At 41.6% G+C, this 19730-nt stretch overlaps 1 long non-coding RNA gene across 6 annotated transcripts in view; it reads right to left on the reverse strand.

Moving 5' to 3' along the window:
• LOC140633600 (uncharacterized) overlaps positions 1-19730 on the reverse strand; it is a 38467-nt gene that overhangs the window by 17678 nt on the left and 1059 nt on the right. The window contains exons 1-5 of one of the 6 annotated variants that reach the window (XR_012031183.1): positions 19222-19729; positions 18919-19061; positions 9893-10068; positions 7499-7537; positions 3699-3802 (exon numbers count right to left, since the gene is read on the reverse strand). This is a non-coding gene — a long non-coding RNA (uncharacterized lncRNA). Of the gene's footprint in view, positions 1-3698; positions 3803-7498; positions 7538-9892; positions 10069-18918; positions 19062-19221; position 19730 lie in introns of those variants that run through there. The other 5 variants (XR_012031184.1, XR_012031185.1, XR_012031182.1 and 2 more) reach the window with 5 other exon arrangements.

Genomic DNA, 19730 nt, shown 5'->3' on the forward strand with positions numbered 1-19730 from the left:
CTTTTTAATAATTGTTAAAGCAGTGGCTGAAAGTTTTGGGGGCACAAGATACTCTCATATTCTCACAGTACAATCCCTCGGGTTACTTCTTAATCACAAAGGAGAAAGATATGTCTTTATGACTGAGAGTGCTACCAGACAGCACCCCAATCAACTGATTCAACTTAGTGTGACCTATGAAAGAACACAGTGACATCATGTGCCTTTTGTTGTGATGCACTGAGAAGAACCCAGCCTCACTCCTGTAGAGCTGTTGCTAAAAATCTTTAACTGGATATAATCTGGAAGAAAAACCAGGCAACTCAAATTGTGGACATTCTATAAAAGCACTGGCCTGGGGATGCCTGGGTGGCTCAGTGGTTGAGCGTCTGCCTTCGGCTCAGGTCGTAATCCCTCTGGGGTCCCAGGATTGAGTTCTGCATCGGGATCTCTGTGGGGAGCCTGCTTCTCCCTCTGCCTATGTCTCTGCCTCTCTCTACGTGTCTCTCATGAATAAATAAATAAAATCTTAAAAAAAAAAAGCACTGGCCTGGGGCACCTGGATGGCTCAGTTGATTAAGCATCCAACTCTGGTTTCGGCTCAGGTCATGATCTTGGGGTTGTGAGACTGAGCCCCAAACCCCATGTTGGGTTCTGTGCCAAGTGTGGAGTCTGCTTAAGACTCTCTCTCCTCTCTCCCTCTTCTGTCCCTCCCTGCTGCACTCTGTCTCTCTTTCTCTCAAGTAAATAAATCTTTTATAAAAAAATAATAATAAAAGAACTGGCCTGAAAGTCAATGACAGGAAAGACCCATCCCTGCCCCCAACAAAAAAAGCAGGAGAATTGTTTTAAAATAAAAGAGAGACTGTAGGATGACTTTATTTTCCTTTTTTTTTAAATTTTTACTTATTTATGATAGTCACAGAGAGAAAGAGAGAGAGGCAGAGATACAGGCAGAGGGAGAAGCAGGCTCCATGCACCAGGAGCCCGACGTGGGATTCGATCCCGGGTCTCCAGGATCGCGCCCTGGGCCAAAGGCAGGCGCTAAACCGCTGCACCACCCAGGGATCCCTGTAGGATGACTTTAAAACAGCATGTAATTCTTGATGAATCCTGGATAAGAACAAAAAGAGAAAGACAAACTCAAAAAAGCACCAAAGGATGTTACTGGTTACTCAAAAGAATGCCCTTGTGTCTTAGGAGGTAGATCCTGATGTATTTTGGAGTGAAGCTTCATAAAGTCTCTAACTACTTTTGAAATGATTCAGAAAGAAAGCCCTTATATAGGGGAAAATGTCCAGTGAATGTATGTAGCTGAATGTTAACAACTGATGAATATAAGTGAAGCATATTTAAGCATTCATTGTATTATTTTCTCAACTTTTCTGTATGTTTTCAAATGTTCATAATAAAAGGTTGGGGTGGGGAACAAACATATGGACTGCAGGTAGGTGCAGGACTCCACAGCAATAAATCTGCAGGGTAGCCAGCTAGTGACCCAGGACCTGAGTGACCTGGCCTGAAAAGATGAGCTGTACTGTATCTGCTGGGATCCTTCTGGCTTCAAGTAACAGGATACCTGAGTCAAAGTAGCTAAAACTGTAAGGACATCTAATTATCTCATGTAACAAGAAGTCTAAAGGTGAATGGCTCCAGGGTTGGTTAAATCGTCAACTCAAGGATGTTATAGCCCTCTGTCAGTTCCTCTCTAGTTCTCTTGGCTTTATTTCATTTTGTGACTATAAAGTAAACCATACAACCACAGCTTCAAGCATCATATCCTCATATGATATGTCAAAGCCAGCAGGAAGGGCATGGCCTAGCTCTTCTATAGGCTTTGCTCTCTTGTATCAAGGATAAAATTCTTTCCCATAAGCCTCCCCACCCTTCCTGAAGATTCCTCTTCCATCTCTTTGCCCTTCCAAACCAATTTAGTTTCTCACTTGGGGTTGTTCACCTGAACAAAACTAATTGGGAGGGATGGTTGTTGGATAGGCAGCCAATCATGTTTGCCACATGAGCCAGTCACACTCACTTGGTCAGGAATCTGAGCCAAGAAACCTCGCCTGGGCTTGCTGTTAGCACTCAAGCTGGTGGTGAATAGACAACCAGAAGCTGAGTCATGCCCATGGCACACTAGGCTTTGTAGAAACCAAAATTAAGAGAAAACTCAGGACATCTGGGTGGCTCAGTGGTTGAGTGTCTGCCTTTGGCTCTGGTCATGATCCCAGGGTCCTGGGATTGAGTCCTGTATTGGGCTCCCAATGAGGAGCCAAAATCCCTCTGCCTATGTCTCTGTTTCTCTATCTGTGTCTCTCATGAATAAATAAATAAAATCGTAAAAAAAATACCACACAAGAGAAAACTCTATAGAGAGAGTAAGGAAGCTATTTGGTAGGGAAAGGAGAACATAGCACCTGTGCTGAGAAAGGTGGAGTTGCCTTGAGGGCTAGAAACTGCCCCTCAACCGCCTAGATCCCTTGTTTCTTAGTTATGATTTCAGTTCCAGGCCACAGAGAATATACCAGTAAGGACTTATTTGCCAATAACAGAAAAACAAAAAACAAAAAACACCAAGAAACTGCCCTGCCATGAAAGCGCAATTAGTTATAATTGCACAGAAATATCTTAAACTACCCAAGGCAGGAAGTTTGGCTTGCCTGGAAAATGTTAGAACCTTCTCTCTGCCTCTTCCTTTGTGTTTCTCTGGAGTTATTTCATCCTTATCTCTGCAGTAGGATATCTTCGCTTGCTGGCCCCATGTTATCCTACATTCATCCACACCTCCTAAATTTGTGTTAATGTTTTGAACCCACAAAGAACCCAGGTGATAGTCCCTAGGTCCTGGTTTCAAATTCCCACAGGAAAGAAGCCGAGAGGCCCAAGTGGGGTCAGATGACCAATACAGCAAGTCCACAGGCTTCAGGTCACAGCAGACAAGCATGGGACAGGGAGGAGGGTCAGTGCTTGGAGAAAGGGGTCACTGGCCTAGGCTGGAAAGATATCCCCAAAGTTATCCATCATGATCTTTAAGATAGTGGTTTTCAAGTTTTGGGTGGAAATTGGCCCCCCAGGGGGACTGTTAGCAATGTCTGGAAACATTTTTGCTTATCACAACTTAGGGGGTCGGTGTGACCTGCATCTAACACGCAGAGGCCAGGGATGTTGCTAAACATCCTATGATGCTCTCACAACAAAGAACTATCTAGTGCAAAATGTCAATATTGCTGAGATTGAGAACCCCAGCTTCCCTTTTGATTCTAGTTCTTTCAATCAAGTCAAGTATCTGTACCCACAGAGAACAGACCCAGGCCTGGGAAGTCGTGGGGCTCAGTTAGTATTTGTGGGGCGGAGAGTGAATGAAAACACCATCATGAGAGTGTGTGGATGCTGATTCCGCTGCCGATTATGTGGGTTCAGGGGGCACCCTCAGTGCAGGAGCACACAAAGGCAGGAGACCATAGAGTTCTTGCCCTGGGGTGGGGGGGGGCGGGGGGGCTGTTAGACAGAAAAAGGAGATGGCATAGGCAGAAACATACAAGCAGAAGACAGAAGCATAAACACACACACTTTGGTCTTACAAGTGTTCAAAACACAAACAGCAGCTGCCTAGCCGGTCCCTACTCCTCCCCACACACCATAAGGTAGAGCTGTAATCCTCGCATTCCAAACAGCTGCCAGCTATGATCAGAGCGTCTTTTTTTTTTTTCCACACTAACTTGTCAGGCAGAAAGGGACAGGCTCCAGGCCACTGGGTTTTCTTTTTGGCGTAGTCAGTTCAACATCTGCTTTCCTTTCCTGAGGAGGGTTGTCAGCCTAAAATCTTAAAAAAAAAAAAATTCTATAAATGGTACAGAGCAGAGAAGGGTTCAGAAACAAGGAGAAGAAAGAGTTTGTAAGGCTCGACATTTTCCTGAAATTCCTGATAAATCCACGTCTACTATTTGGCAAAAGGAAATAAGTTTTATGGACTTTGCCCAGCATAATCAGTCAGAAGGTAGATAATTTAGGGTCTTTGCTGCCCTCTACTGATAGTAACAAAGACTAGCAGGGGGTTCAGAGGGAGAGAGGCTTTTCAGCAGAGTGCTTCACCCCTTCATTTAATTTTTCAGCACGTATTTACTGAGCTTATACTCTGTGCAGACGCGGGGTGAGGCATTAAATACAGTCGTGAGAAATGCGTACCAAGTCCTTGCTCTTATAGGATGTACATTCTAGCAAAGGCGATAGACAGTGTGTAGGTCAACAAATAAAAAGCATTTGAAGGTTGCTTAAAATGCTCTGAAAGTAATGAACAGGGTAATGGGGAGAGGGGACAATTGAAGATTGCATGGGTCGGGAGGTGACACATGAACTGAGAATGGAAGCGGGAGACAAAGCCAGTAGTGGTGAGAACAGGACCCAACCCAAGACTTTCCAGGCAGTTCCAGAGCTGGGTGTAAATATGGGAGGCAGGAAAAATCTTGGTAATTTCTGGAACCCAGTGCGGAGCAGGGGACAGAGTGGAGAGAAGGCTCCAGATCATGAAGAAAACCTGCAGTCTGCAAAGGAACTTGGATTTTATTCTGAATACATCTTACTCAGTAGAAAAAGGTATTGAAGGTTGCTATTTTTGTTTTTAAAAGATTATTCTTTTGTTTCGTTTAAAGTAGGCTCCATGCCAAGCGTGCAGCCCAACACAGGGCTTGAGCTCACGACCCTGAGATCAAGACCTGAGCTGAAATCAAGAGTTGGATGCTTAACCAGCTGGGCTACCCAGGCACCCCTAAAAGATCATTCGTTTTGATGCAACATATTTGCTATAGAACATCAATAAAGATATTTCCAGAAGTACCAGAAAGTTTACAAAGGTACATGTCAAGTAAATAAGTGAACATCTAATAGGTAAACATACTTTGTCTCCTCTGTGGATAATAATGTCCCTGTGTAGGACCACGAACAAGACTAGGAGGTAGAGCCAGAGGGGGCTGTGCGGGGGTCAGGCTGGGCCAGAATGATGCTGTTGAGATGGACACAAATGAATGGGCCCGAGGTGCCTTTGGGAGTTGCATCTGCAAGACAAGGAGATGGGCTGCAGGTGGAAGATGATGAGAGTTGCCGAGGCTATGAGGGCAAAAAAAATTGGCCCTGACATGCGATTGAAGAGAAGTGGCATTTGCAGCCTGCGACCCTCGCTCCTTATGGGCCGGCAGGTGAGGGCCATGCACTGGTGCTTCTTGGCTCTCTTTCCTTCTGCTCAGTCTGGGTGATTATACCTGACAGGTCTCAGGGAGGCATTCCTCATAAAAATGGCTGTAAAGCCTTTTGCTAATATGAAGCCTCCCATAAATGTCAGGGGATGAGAATTACAGCCCCACAGCCTCATAAAAGAGAGAGCGTGTCGTGGCTTGAGGAAGCCACAGCGACTGGGAGGGCACCGAGCTGCCTTTGGAAGCTGTATTTTAGTTTCGGGGAAGAGAGGACGGGAGGAAGTGGAGTGCTGGCTGAGGCCACAGTGGCTCCCAGCCTTTCTTGAAAGGCCCAGTTATCAAACCTGTCAGCAAAGTCTCCCTGCATCTGGCCTGGGGCTTCTTCAAGGTGAAGTAGAAGAACTCTTAACTTGTTCTTACTTTTAACTAATGAATCTGAACTAAGAGTTGGTCTTTCCAACGGTTCTCTGCAACTGCTCTTACTAACTCAGTCAGGAGGAGTAGGGGTATTAGGGAATCTGGCCTCGGGCAGTCTCTGATTCCAGGGAATAAACAACATACTGCTTCCCACCTCCTCCAGGCCTTGACCCACCTGTCAGCTAATTAGTACATGTTCCCCAGGTGTTTTTCCTGCCCTGAGCTGCTCCCCTGCTCACCATCTGCCTGACATCCCTTTGATGTACCCCATATGTCTAACAGCCCCGACCCCAATGCCCTTTATTTCTCCCCTTTTATTTCTCTCTTTACTGTGCATTCAAGATACGGCTCAACATCCCCGGGATCATATGATAAGCATGGCATTGTGCTGAGGTCTTGGAAATGGGGCTGAGGGGCCTGGAAATATGATCTGAAGGCCCTGCTCAGAAGTTACTCATCAAGCTGACTGCCAGCTGGATGAGCAACTTTGAGGAGCACATACACACTCGAAAAGTCGAATAAAAAAAATAACAATGGCTAACATCTATATTGAGGCTTGACTGCATGCCAGGCACCTGCCCGAGGGCCTTATCTCCAGGGCAGGGGGAGGGGGTCTTCAGAATAACCTGAGGAGGTGAGTATGACTGCTATTTTCATTTTCTGTTGCAGGAGCTGAGGTTTGCGGAGGTGGTGAGTGGGGGAACCCTTCTTCAGTGTAAGAGGGCCTGATCCTGAAGCCTGGGCCCTGCTTTGTCTTTGGCCCATCAGTTACGATGACATGAGATTCCTTAGTGGCATGGGGGATATTCTGCATGCTGTTCCCCCTCTGAAGCCATGCTGTCTTTTTTTTTTAAAGATAGATTTATTTATTTATTTATTTATTTATTTATTTATTTATTTATTTATTTATTCATTCATTCATTCATTTATTCATTCGAGGTGGGGAGGGGCAGAGGGAGTGGGAGAGAGAATCTCAAGCAGCCTACCTCCTGAATGCAGAGCCAGAGGTGGGGCTCGATCTCAGGACCCTGAGATCAGGACCTGAGCCAAAATCAAGTCAGACACTCAACGGAGTGAGCCACCTAGTGCCCTGTGCTGCCTTTGTTTTTTTCCTTTCTCCTACACAACTGCATGTGCACATACACGCACATACACATACACCCCTTGATCTATATGCCCATCCCAACTCTTGGATCTTAGCGCACTTTGACATCGAATCAAAATTATACCAACATTATTGCATGTTCATTGAGAAAGCTTTTTCAAGGGCAAACACCAATAGCTGCAATAACTTCCAATAAACTCCAACAAATAATAACCTCCCCTCCAAACATCAACAAATTTATGGAGCAATTTTCTACATTATAAAACATTTTTATAAGTTTTGCTGTAGATTTTTTATTTACTAAGGTAATAACAATAAATAATAATAGTAAAGTAATAACCCTGTCTTTCTGGCAGAATTAAGTGTTCATTTAAATTTCAGAGCGCAGATCTGAATCATCCTGCAGTTTTGCCTGTATCAAATTTTACCAGTTTTTAGATTGTTTTTGTGAGGGTTCTTCAGTGACTGTTGTTTCTACCAGATCCAACTTTTCTGAAACAGATTTTGCAAATATGCATCTGATGATTCGATCAGTCAATTTTTAAAAGAGATTGATTGATGGGCACTGAGGGGGGCTCTTGACGGGATGAGTTCGATATTGGCAAATCGAACTCCAATAAAAAATATATGCTTCACTGACTGAGCCGCCCAGGCGATTTGATCTTCAGTCAACTTTTAGTCAACAACCACATCTTAGCACATGCAGTCATGGCCATTTTTAGTTTTAATTTGTATTGGTTATTTTTCCCAGAAATACCCATTATAAATCGGACATCAGACTAGTAGGTTGTATTTATTTCTTAGTTACCTCTGAGAAAGTTGAGAGCCTTTTATGCAACAGAGAGAGCTAGGTAAAACAGAGAGAAAGATCCAGACATGAGGAGATAAATATAATGAGTGGAGATCAAGTAAAAAGAATAAAATCGTATTTATAGTAATGGTAATAGCTACTGTTTATTGAGCACTTACTGTGAACTCTGTTCTAAACATTTCAAATAGGGTTACATTTATTTAACCCTTACAATAATTCTTTGCAGAGATATAATTATTACTTCCATTTTCAGGTGGGAAACTTTTTGCACAAAGACTGAAATCAATTGTCCCAAAATACACAGCCAATAGAGGGCAGATGCAGGATTCAAAACCAGGCAGGCTTGTGATGGAGAGTCTGTAGCAGTCCTTGTACATTTATTGTTTACTTCTCAATATTGCAGCATTGAAACACCCTCTGGACAAAATGGTGACTTAAGTCAAAATGTCCTTCTTTCACCCCATGCTTTTCTGCAATCTGAAATGCCCTCCCACACCATCTGTGCCTAAGGAAATCATACATTTCCTATGGAGGAGCTGGCCTGACCTCAAGAAGGAAGGGCCAACTGCCCACAGGGCTGGGACTCCTGCTTTTCTGCTGGGCTTCCCAGGATCTGAGCTAATCCTTGCTGGAGATCTTATCATATGTTTTGCAATTTTTGCTTCTTAGTCTTCCTCCTTAGACCACAAGATCCTTAACAGCAGGAGTTGGGTCTCATTATATCTATTACCGCGTCCCAGTGTCAGACTGGTACAGATTAGAGAGGCTATGAAATTTCTTGAATGAATGAATGTGTCATTTCACTAACAGTGAATTCCACTAATAGTTATTTGCTTTATTATTTACTTTTTAGTGCTATTACTTTGGCCTGACAAATTCTTCTATAAAGCGACCTGTAACCTGTCATGGCAGTTCTGGAAACTTCTTAACTAAAAGGGCATGAAGTTTTGATGTTGTGGTGTAAGTGACTGGGCTGTGACTCAATTACTTAATTTCCACTGTTTTCTATTTTGTTCTAGAAATCCTACAGTATCTGGTAATAACAGATTTCATTAGCAATTTGAATATAATAAATAAAAGTCTAAAACCAGGTCTATTTAGAATATACATCTGTCCTGCACTGTGTGTGTGTGTGTGTGTGTGTGTGTGTATATATATACTTACTGTACTCTATACTTGATCTGTAAGGTTGGAGAATTTATCCCTATGTATTACCCAAGCTGCCCAAGTCAGAAATCCTAATGTTGCCTAAAACTTCACCTGTCCCACACTGCAATCCAATCCATCACCTAAGTTTTGTTGATTTTATCTTTTGTGGTGGGGGTGGGGGGTGCAGAGGAGGAGGGAGAGAGAGAATCCCAAACAGGCCCACACCTAGTGTGGAGTCTGATGTGGGACTCAATCTCATGACCCAGGGAGCCAAAATCAAAAGTCAGATGCTTAACCAACTGAGCCACCCAGGTACCATAGTTTAAATAGTTCCTGAACCTATGATCTCTTCTCAATCTTGCTGTCATTATCTCAGCTCAAAGTCTCATCATGGTAAATACTGTCTCCCTAACTTCAGTCCTGCTCTATTTTAACTCCTTATTCTCCCTATAGTCCAAGTGATCATTTTAAGAAGCACATATGATCCTGTCACTCCCCCACCTGAAACTTTTAAATCATTTATCACCTCCAGAGTAGAATATAACCTCACCCACCTTTCCAGCCTGCCCCCTGCCACCCCCTGGCACATTGGTCCTAAATGTAGTTCCTAAAATAGCTTCCAAATCACTGTCCCTAATGCATCCTTTCCTAGTCCTTTTTGCTGCCTCAGTTTCCACCTCCACAGAGGAGTTTTCCTCCAAATATAGTCCCCCATTCTGTGTTTCTGAGTTCTAAGCAGTATGGCATAAATGTTTGGAGCAGACAGAGTCATGTAGAATTGACTGAGTGGCCCACTTATACGTAGGAGTTTGGGCAATTCAGTTAACCTTTCTAATTCTCATCTGTGAAGTGGGGATAATAAGTAGCTGCCATGTATTATTGTCATGAGGAGTTCCATGAGAAGTTCCATGTAAAATACCTGCATATAGTAATCCCTTTGTAAATACTAGTCATTTGTCTTGACTAAGATTTGGTTAATCTACCCCCTCTTCTAGACTGTGTACTCCATGGATAATGCCTCTTGCACCTTTAGTAACTAAGATAATTTCTCACACAAAATGAGCATCCATTAAATATTTGCTCAATGGACACATGAATGGACTTGCCAGATGGACAAGTTAATCATCTTCTGAATCCAAAATTAGAACACTTGGTCTGATACATTTTGTGTAATGGAGAAGAGTTCAAGTAACTTCTAAAACAATGAGTTATTATGTTAGCAATAAAAAGTTATTAACTCACTCTGTCCCAAGACCGGTGGGATGCATAATGACGTACTGCAGACATTGAGTTTCATAGATTTTAAGAAAGAGAGCGTTCAGTCAGATTTCACGAAGGAATACAAGATCACGGAGACCTGGGTTCTAGTCCTGTCTCTGCCACTAACTGGATATGTGACCAAGAGAAAGTTTCCTTATCTGGAGACAAAGAATGTTCGGCCAGATGATGTCAGAGATTGCTTTCAGCTCTCCAATAAAGTTCTTTTGTAACTTCTCAAAATTACAATTGGAGAAATTGTAAATGACAGGTAGTATACAAAGCAATTGTAATAGAAGAGTCTTAAATATTATCTTTCAATGAGGATTCCTGAGATAATGTCATTTTAATTTTGAGAAACAAAAAAATTTTAATAGTATGATTTTGGAGCTGGAATGAGCCATAAGACATGATTATTGTTAATAATAATAAGGAAGAGGAAGGCTCCCTCCCACTAATCCAGTAAAAGAAATGCTATTTACTTTACACAATGGATTTGATTAACTGTTTGTGTTAATAACCAAGTTATTGCAAATGTGTCATTGAATATTTTGGGACAAGTCCAAAATACTGAGTTAAACTAATAAAATGCATATACAGTGGACTTAGATCTAGTCATCTGTGTTAAAGAATCAAAAACTTGCACATAAGTGGGTGACTATTCCAAGACAAATCCAAATTAGGGTAATCTTAGGGAATGTGATTATCATTTAGTAAGTGAAGGCCTAAGTAATCACATGGAATCCTACTAGGGAAAAATTGTGGAAATAAAACAGACATGGTTGTCTTGAAGCAGTATACTCCACTCTGTGGCTCACAGATCCCAGGTGGTCCATGGAATTATCTTAAGAGTCTACAAATTCACGAGCTCATCAACCATTTGTTGTCTATTGACTGAATCAACCAATGACGCTGATGGTAAAAATGGCTTCCTCTCTATTTGTTTTCTATAGGGCAGAATAGAAAAGAACACAACTCTTTAAAATTTCCTTCTAGTTAGGGAAGTAGGGTTAGATATACATGGGAAGAAGAGGTTCTTGTGTAGGGCAAAGAGTTCCCCAATGCAAGGGCAGACACAGATGGTCTAAATGGAGGGTATATATCTCTATTTGGAACAGTGAATTATCAAGCTTTCATGACCCAATGTTATTAAAAATTCAAATAAAATAACTTACTGCCCTTGTTCTGCTTCCAGTCTCATTGAGCTGTTTTCTGGTAATTTTGCTAGCTTTGTTAAGTCTGCCCATGGAGAGGACAGGGTCATCTTGCTCACCTGACTATTGTAATTCTCCATAAATAAACTGGCATTCTGGTTTATGGAGATGGATCTTTCTGTGCTCAGTTTAAAGTGAGTGTTACTGACTTCGGTTTTGGTCTTATTTTGCCAACGAAATCTACCTGGGAGACTGTAAAGCTAGGAGTACAATCCTTAACCACAAGTATTTCCCAAGGTCAAGGGTACCTTTGGAGGTCACTTGGCACTCATGTAGCTGAAGCTTTTTCTAGGGACATTTTGCACTGCTTGCCCTTATCATTGGATAAGCATCTTGTCCCATCCTCTCATTTCATGGACGAACTAAGGTATACATCACAAAATGACTGTGGTTTTTATCCTCTGCACTTAGTTGGCATCATTGAAAGCTAGCTTTCTGCAAGCTGATGATATATTTTGAAAAATTTTTTATTTTGAAATAATTCCAGATTTATGCAGGAGACGCAAAGTTAGCACAGAGATACTCTGCATCTAGTTTCCCCTAATGTTAACAGATTACATAACCATAGTACATTTATCAAAACTAAGAGGTACAATACTAAGTGAACTACAAGCTTTATTGAGAGTTCATCAGTTTTTTCCACTAGTGTCCTTTTCCTGTTCTGGGATGCAATCCAAGATACCATGTTTCATTTAGTTGTCACATTTCCTTTGTTGCCTTAAATTGGTGACAGTTTCTCAGTCCTTACCTTTCTTTCATGACTTACACATCTTTGAGGAGTATTGATCAGGTATTTTGTAGAATGTCCCTCAATTTGTATGTTTGATGTTTCCTTGGGTTTAGACTGCTGTTATGGATCTCAGGGAAGAATGACACAGAAGTGAAGAGCCCTTCTTATCACATGGTATCAGAAGTGCATGCTGTCACTGAAGATATTATCCTGCAGCACTTGGTTGAGATGGTGTGTGCCAGATTTCTCCACCGTTAAGTGTAAACAATATTAGGTAGAGTAAGTCACTATGTCAACCTACACTCAAGGAAGGGGACATTGAGCTCCATCTTTTGGAGGGAGGAGTATCAAAGAATTCATTGATGTATCTTAAAACCATCACAGTATTTTATAACTTTTGGGTGGAGATATTTTGAGCCTCTGCCAAATATCCTGTTTCTCTCTATAGTTTCATCCACTAATTTTAGCACACATCAGAAGAACCTGCCTAGAGCATAATTACTGTAGTATTCTTTTGTTTTTCTTCATTCTTTCTACATTTGTTAGAAACAATATTTTTTAATGGATATGTTTGTAACCCAGGGTGTTTTGTGACCTGGTATCTTTTTATCTGGCTCCTGACCTTGGTCACCAGGGATAAGTCCTTGTCTTGAGAATCTCTTTTCTTCTAGAAGAGAGATTCACAGGTTTCTTTCCCCCTTTCCTTTGTAGTGATCAGATTTTCTCTAAATTTTGGCATTTAAACAATAGTACACATACCATTGTTGTCAGCTTTCCAACAAAAAAGTCAAACATGAGATTTCTCTTAATCCATTTTATAGGATGCTCTCTTTAAAAATTTTTTAATTTACAATTTAAGTATAGCTGACATATAACGTTACACTAGTTTCAGGTGCACAATATAGTGATTTGACAGCTTTATATGTTATGCAATGCTCACTATGTTGAATGTAGTTACCATCTATGACTATAAGGTATGACTACCTTACTCTTTATCTAATTTAGCTGGTGTTGGGATAGTTGGTATCATCAGTTCACTTTACTTTCTTTCTGTTTTTAAAGACTTATTGGGATCCCTGGGTGGCGCAGCGGTTTGGCGCCTGCCTTTGGCCCAGGGCGCGATCCTGGAGACCCGGGATCGAATCCCACGTCGGGCTCCCGGTGCATGGAGCCTGCTTCTCCCTCTGCCTGTGTCTCTGCCTCTCTCTCTCTCTCTGTGACTATCATAAATAAATAAAAAATTGAAAAAAAATATTAAAAAAAAAAAAGACTTATTTATTTGAGAGAGTGAGGAAGGGTGTGAGCAGAGGGAGAGATAGCGGGAGAGGGAGAGAGAGAATCTGAAGCAGATTCCCTGCTGAGGGCAGATTCCGCATATGGGGCTCCATCTCAGGATCCTGAGACCATGACCTGAACCGAAATCAAGAGTCCGATGCTTAGCCCACTGACACACCCAGGTGCCCTGTTTACTTTCCTTTCTTATTTTTTGTCAGACTACAGACTGGAAATGTAGGCAGATACATTTTGCTGTGTATCAGTTTAAACAGTTTTATGTAGTTCCCTACATTGCAACGTCTCAAAGGCTTAGATTATTTTCTTTGTTAATGGAAAATTCCAAATATTAAAGAATAGAGAGGATAGTATCATAAACTCTCATCTACCTATGACCCACCTTCAGCAATTCTCAACATGCAGTGAGCCTTGTTTCATCTGTAATCCTCTCCCCTGACTTGCAGCTCCCTACTCTTGTTTATTTTGAACCTAATCCCAGGTATTACATTATTTAATCTGAAAGTCTTCAGTAGGTATTAGAATGCTTTTTGTTGTCAACTAGAGATGATAAACAATTCGTGAATTTGCTTGTTAACTTATTTATTGACTGGCAGTGAGCTACATTCAAGAGAAACAAGTTGAGTTGAAAAAAACATGGATTCAGTCCCTACTCTCTTGGAGACTACATTCAATTGGACATTGAAGTGACAATCTGAGCCACTTTAGCTACTTCACTTGTTAGTTACTTAACTTCTCTTTGTCCCAGTTTCTTGATATGTAAAAAGGGATAGTAATGATAGCTTACTTAGAAGATCCTTGTGAAGAACAAATGGATAATTCATGGAAATTTGAGCATCAAGAATGATGATTGATTTTAGTTAATTGAAATGGATTGAATCTATTGAAAACCCATGAGTCCATGCTAAAGCTTAAAGAAAGGAGTCAGAAAAAACCAAATTTGTCTCTAGTTGGGATGGCTATCAAATCACCTTTTTATTTTGAGAGTTCATAAATGAAGGGAAAGAATTAAGCATTTATCCACTTTTTAAAATAGAAACCGTATTTTATAGTTACTAAATAGCTGCTGTTGTTCAAGGAAATCTCCAATTTACAGAATTGTTAGCCGGTAAATGTAGAAGGTAACATAATTAGAAACTTATTATTTTGCCACCCCCTGAGGAGAACATTGATTTAGGAAAAGACAAAACCACTAAACACCACTAAACCATTTAAGTTAACAGTTGATAGATAGGGTGACCTCATCCAATTTTATCAGAAATAGCCCTGGTTTCTAACTACAGTCCATATGTAACTATTAATAGTGCAGATAGTATTCTAATTACAGTGGAAGGATGTAACTGTCATTACTGTAATCCAGTGTCAATCTCAGCATTATCAAGGGTGGGATAATCAGATATGCGTGGACTTCTTGGTGTGTTATAACTGAAATAAACAATACTACTTATGAAATTTTCTTCATAAAAACGTTCAGTTTATATCTAACCAAGTCTTCACATCTAATTTCCAGCTTACAGAAATACCAGGGTTAAAAGGAGGAATCAGAGAAATCCAGCAGGTGGAACTGGCCTGGTATCTTCAGCAAGTCAGCATCCTGATAAAAGGAACTCTTCTAGATCAAAAGCGACTTAAGCAACATAGCAACCAGATGCATCAAATGGTTCTGAATTGGATCTTAATTTGGACAAATCAGCTGAAAATGACATCTCAGAGACAGTTGGGGAAATGTGACTATGTACTTGGTATCACTGTTAATTTTGTTAGGTGCGAAAATGTTACTTTTGATATGCAGAAAACTGTGGGTCTTTTTTTTTTTTTAAGAGATATATACTGATGTACTTAGTGGTGGAATGTTACAATATTCATAATTTACTTTAAAATACTACAGAATTAAAATAGAAAAAGTTGACAGGAAAAGAAATAAGACAATATATGCAAAATGTCATCTACATAATGCTCCATGTTACAATATGTAGTAACAAGTGGTTGGAATGTTAAAAGACATGAAGGGTGCTATAGGAAAAGAATATAATAGAGGATATTACCTAGATGGGCATAGCAGGTCAGATGGCCCCCAGCGATCTCTGCCTACTGGTTTTCAACTCTTGGGTAATCTCCCCTTGAGTGTGAGCTGGACTGACTTACTGACCCGGTTCTGATGAACAGGATATGTGTAGAAGTGATGAAATTTCACTGCCAACATTGGGCTACTAAAGTCTGTGGCTTCTGTTTTAGGCATTCTCTTTTTCTCTCTCTCCCCCTCCTTTCCTCTTTCTATTTCTCTTTCTCTCTCCCTTTCCTTCTCTCTTTCTTAAGATTGCTTATGCTAGGAGAGGCAAACTGCCACATTGTCATCAGCCCCATGGAGAGACCCATGGGTGTATCCTCAGTTGTTAAGAACCTGCAAGGAAGTAACACATGCCAACAACCAGATGAGAGCGTTTAGAAGCAGATCCTTAAACTTCAGGTGAGTCTTCCATCTTGGCTGCCAGCCTGACTGCCATCTGACAAGAGACTTACAGCCAGGGGCTGCGCCTGGACTCCTGACCCAAGGAAACTGTGAAATAGTAAATTTTGTTGCCTTAAGCTGTTAAATTGTGGGGCAATTTGTTATACCCAGAAATAGATAACTAATACAGATAAGGAGTTACCTGAGTGAAAAAAGGCACAGGTAAGCTGCTATGATGATTTTCTGCTCTGATCCTTATGTTGATTTAGTGTGATGTTTACTATTCAGAGACTAATATTGTTCTAGTATCTTGGCTGAGAGCTCACTGTTTTCACATGTATGGGTGACAAAGCTAAAGACTATCTTGATCTTAAACATTTAGGTGAAGCATTAGCTAGCAAAATGCCCTAGAGCAACTCGGTTAACAAATTTTATTGAGGCTTGTCAATTGTTGCCTAGGCCATGGCAAATGGTTATTTATAAAACCTCACAGCAACTCTTTCTTTTCCACATAAAGAAGCTGAAGCTGTGGGAAGTCAAGTAATTTGCCCAGGATTACACAGCCAGTAGTTAGTAGAGCCAGTATGAGAACCCTGTTCTCATTTACTCGAAAACCTGTTAGCAACTGCTGTCTATCTGGCCTCTTAGGTAGTCAGCAAGTGTATCTCCATTTCTGACTTCTCTTTCAGTGTTTCAAAGACAAGTATTTCCAGGAAGGAACAATATAGCTGCACAGCACAGTGGATAGTATTGCTTTATAGGTAAATGAACACTCTACCAGGACTTGGGGATTCAGTGAAGAAAATAGAGTCCTTTCAAAGTATTTCAGTCTAGATGAAAGAGGAAGAAATGATATATTAGCTATGCTATCTTTGTGGTTTGGGTGAGATGTGGGATTTAGCAGTACCCAATTGGTTTTGGTGTGACATAAATCTGTGCTTGAATCCTAGCTTCACTTCTTTTTTTTTTTTTAATTTTTATTTATTTATGATAGTCACAGAGAGAGAGAGAGAGGCAGAGACACAGGCAGAGGGAGAAGCAGGCTCCATGCACCGGGAGCCCGACGTGGGATTCGATCCCGGGTCTCCAGGATCGCGCCCTGGGCCAAAGGCAGGTGCTAAACCGCTGCGCCACCCAGGGATCCCATAGCTTCACTTCTTATTAGCTGTGTGCATGTCACTTCGAGCCAGTTATGTGCTCCCTCAGTTTTTCCATATGTAAAATGGTGACAGCAGGTCTGCCTTGCAGGGCTGTTGAGGAGATTAAAGACAGTGCATGCAAAGTACCCACCATAGGTTTAAGATGGTGCTTAAAAATGGTAGTTATTAAAAAGAAAAGCCTGATTCTGCATTGGAACCATTTTTCAAGATCACTTCTGAAGAAGTTTTAGCTTCATAGCTAAAACTTAAAGCCTTGATACTAATTAGTCTTAAACAAACACCGTCTCTTTACCTCATTTTGATATAGTAAGTTTTAGGGTCCATAATTCAATTGCTGCCAATTGGGCAAAGGTGGTATTTGTTTTTCTGTTCTGTGTAGATAGGCACAGTTTTAGTATCCTGGCTCATCAAGCTTTGACTATTGGAATGTGCATTTGGTCTGCAAAGATCAGATATTTGCAGTATGATTTTTGTAACTATTGAGTGCAAAATAACTGAATTTCAAGCTCAAGTTTATGTGAATAAGTTGTGGCAATGAAAAAATGAAATGATTATACATGTATAATCATGTATATATACCATATATATACATATGTATGTATGCCTGCTCTAAAATCTAAAAAGAAGATAATACAATAAGATATAAAAATCTAAATGTCTATATGTAGATATAAGTAATAAAACTAGCAGAGTTTCGTCCATTCATTCAAGCTGATAGTTTGTTTTCACTTTTTGTACAAGCCAGTGATTTGCTTTCTAGAAGATAACTATTTTGAGGTGTTTTATTTCTCCCCCAGCCACGGGGATTAGTTTGTTGTCAGCCATCTATACCAGTATTAATCTCAGAATAGTTTGCCAGGATTTGGGAATGCATACTGATGTTGAAAAAGAGACCTAACCTCTCACTCTTAGACTCCAGTTTGTTTGAATGTCACATATGTAGTGAAGTTTATTTATTTTTAAAGATTTATTTATTTATTTATTCATGATAAGACAGAGAGAGAGAGAGAGGGAGAGAGAGAGAGCCAGAGACACAGGCAGAGGGAGAAGCAGGCTCCATGCACCGGGAGCCCGACATGGGACTCAATCCCGGGACTCCAGGATCGCGCCCTGGGCCAAAGGCAGGCGCTAAACCGCTGAGCCACCCAGGGATCCCCCTGTAGTGAAATTTAAACCATTCTTTCTTTCACCAACTGATCACCTCAAAACTCTGTTCAGCCCTGATTACATTTTATCATACTTAATTGATTTTGAATATTTTAGTGGGGTTCAGTATAGCAAGTGTTTATTACAATATAATTCACATAAAATAAACTTTATCCTTAAAACTGTACAGTTCAGGGCAGCCTGGGTGGCTCAGCAGTTTAGCGCCTGCCTTCTGCCCAGGGCATGATCCTGGAGACCTGGGATGGAGTCCTACATCGGGCTCCCTGCTTCTCCCTCTGCCTGTGTCTCTGCCTCTCTCTCTGTCATGAATAAATAAATAAAAAAAATCTTTAAAAAAAAACCCTCTACAGTTCAACGCATTTTAGTATATTACCAAATTGTGCAACACTCATCATCACTAATTCCAGAACATATTCATCCTATCCGAAAAGTAATCCCATACCAATTGGCAGTCACTCCCTTCACCCCCTGGAAGCCACTAATCTACTTTGTCTGTTTGGATTTGTCTATCCCAGGCAGTTAATATAAAGGGAATCATACAATACGTAGCTTTTTCTGTTTTTTTTTTTTTCTTCCCCCACTTAGCAAAATGTTTTCAAGGTTCATCTATGTTGTAGCATGTATCAGTACTTCCTTTTCATGACTAATATTCCTTTGTATGGATATAGCACTTTTTTTTTTCTTTTTAAATCCACTCGTTACTTGCTGATTGGACATTTGGGTGACTTTACTTTTTTGGCTATTCTGGATAACGCTGCTATAAACACTTAGCACATGTTTTTGTGTGGGTGTCACGTTTTCAATTTTCTTGGATACGGTCCTTAAGAATGGGGGCTTTGCGGCCACCCTGCTTTGGGTTTAAGGTCACGCTGTGCCACTTACTAGTTCTTTTTTTTTTTTTTAATTTATTTTTTATTGGTGTTCAATTTACTAACATATTTTTTTAAATTTATTTTTTATTGTTTTTTTTTTTTTTAATTTATTTTTTATTGGCCACTTACTAGTTCTGAGAAGTTTCGGGACTCGTCCGCACCTCCGTTGCCTTTAGCGGCTGCGGCTCCTCCCGGTTCCCGCCTGCCCGTGTTCGCAGACGTCGGAGAGCGCGTCAAGTCCCGAGGGCCGGGCCTGCTGCAGGCGGTTAGGTCTGAGTAAAAAGGATCCATTATTTTGAAGAAAAAAAAAAAAAAAAAAAAAGATGTTATTATTTACATATTTTGATGGGTTCGATACTGTTTGGTTAGGGGTCATCTTCATTACGCCTACGATACCCGAGCCTAAAGATTCGTCTTTCAGGTTTTCCCCACCTTTAACAAAAAGAGGAATGAGCAGAATTGCCTCCGGGAATCAGGGTGCGCGGATTTCGGACAGGCGTGCCTCGAGGTTGAGGGACGGAGGCTCCGTAGGGAGCAACGCGAGCAGAGGCTGGCCGTCTCCGCGACCCGCGCACCCCGCCCGCCCGCCCGCCCGCCCGCCGGGCTGCTCGCGAGGACGCGCTTCCGAGCTCGCCGTCTAGCGCCGACCGCGCGGGCCGCAGCGCCCGACTCGGAAAAGCCGGGAGACGCCTCTTGCCACAGCCGCGCCGTGATCGGTGTGGGCGCGGCCCGGGTCGGGGTTTGATTGGCTCTCGCCACGGAAAGGGGCTCCGCGGGGCCAGTATTGCTAGGAGGGGGCCAACATGGCTTCAGAGCTGGCTTTCCTGGAAGCCGGCAGACACGTGGCTACCGCAGCCGGCGGTCCGCGGGAGGACCTCGTCCTGCTTGCCGCGAGAGGGCGCCGGCGGTTCCTCGTCGCGCCCGTCTCATTTCCCATAAAG

The sequence above is a fragment of the Canis lupus genome, chromosome 5 (genome assembly GCF_048164855.1).
Source record: "Canis lupus baileyi chromosome 5, mCanLup2.hap1, whole genome shotgun sequence".
Lineage (NCBI taxonomy): Eukaryota > Metazoa > Chordata > Mammalia > Carnivora > Canidae > Canis > Canis lupus.